This window comes from Capsicum annuum, chromosome 11 (assembly GCF_002878395.1).
Source record: "Capsicum annuum cultivar UCD-10X-F1 chromosome 11, UCD10Xv1.1, whole genome shotgun sequence".
NCBI lineage: Eukaryota > Viridiplantae > Streptophyta > Magnoliopsida > Solanales > Solanaceae > Capsicum > Capsicum annuum.
In genome coordinates, this window is record NC_061121.1 from 68,429,811 (window position 1) to 68,431,154 (window position 1,344).

Consider the following 1,344-nt stretch of genomic DNA (forward strand, 5'->3'; position numbering starts at 1 on the left):
ATGATATCTGACTGTTTAAGTCACTATATTACTTGTATGATTGTGTACACTTACATGTGCATTTGAATGAAACAAGTTTTTGGAGTTGTTGCTGGGGACTAGTATAATTAATAATATGTGAATTTTTTGTTTTTTTCTAGTAAGTTTAAGCGTTAAAGACTTGATCTTATTGGCTGACTTTTAGCAAGATTAGCTGAATACAGGACTGGAGAGCGATACAGAGTTGGTAAAGCCTTATTCGGAACCAGTACTGGCATTTCAATAGAGGAAAAGAGCTTAGTATCCAATCCAGCAGGTACAAATGTTTGAATAAAGAGATCTTAATCTTTTACATCCAATTAATCCAATTGATTCAAATTTCAGATATGTTCTAGCTCCGGTTATTCCAGTTAATCCTATCAAGAAGCTGCTAGATCTTTTCATAAGGTGGAAATCCCACTCACGAAGCATGATACTTATAGCATTCACAATCCAGAGCTAGGTGGTCGATTTGAGTTGATGGAAATTATGGTGCAGTTACTGAATTCGGTTAGGAAATTTATTAGATTTTCACATAAAGACCACAACAACACATACAGACCTTCCCAAGAATTAGTGATACCTACATTCCAATAGAGGTAAATTCTGATGATGTCAGATTGACTATCCTGCCCTTTTCTTTAATTAGGGAAGAAAAAATATGGATGCATGTTGAACCACCACTCTCCATCACTTCATGGGATGATATGGCTCAGAAATTCCTTATTACATTCTTTCCATCAGGGAATACAACATGTTTGAGAAGTGAGATTCTAATTTTCAGGAAGAAACAAGGAGAAAATCTTTACCAAGCTTGGAAGAGTTTTAAGGGTATGCTTAGAAATTGCCCTAACCACCATCAGTCTAATCATGTTCTTGTTCATTCTTTCATTGAGGGTTTAGAACCAAATACCAATATTCTCTTAGATTCAATAGATAGGGGGCAAGCTCTTGAAAAGACTTATGATGAATTATATACACGGCTAAATAAGATTTCACAAGGGAATCCTGAATGGCATGCTGACTCAAAGAGTGCTCGTAAAAAGGTTACAGGTATATTAGAAGTAGACAAGTTTACTACATTATCAGCTCAACTTGTTGCACTACAACATTAGATTACTAATTAGTTCAACTGTATGAAGTTGGGAGTTACACAATAGCAGCAATAGCTAATGCACTTCAATAGGTGAATGTGTGGTGTGAATTTTATGGTAGTAGTGAGCATATAACAAATTCTCGTGTGGTTAATCCAAATTCTATCAATTATGTAGGGAATTATAATCATCAAGGGCACCAGAAATATGGTAACATTTAAAATCCTAGTTG

General features: G+C 35.0%; 1 non-coding gene across 1 annotated transcript; it reads right to left on the reverse strand.

Annotated features, from left to right (window-relative positions):
• Positions 1 to 773: 773 nt before the first annotated feature.
• LOC124889073 lies at positions 774 to 880 on the reverse strand. The gene has a single exon (XR_007047690.1). It is a non-coding gene; the product is annotated as a small nucleolar RNA R71 (small nucleolar RNA).
• Positions 881 to 1,344: the final 464 nt, after the last annotated feature.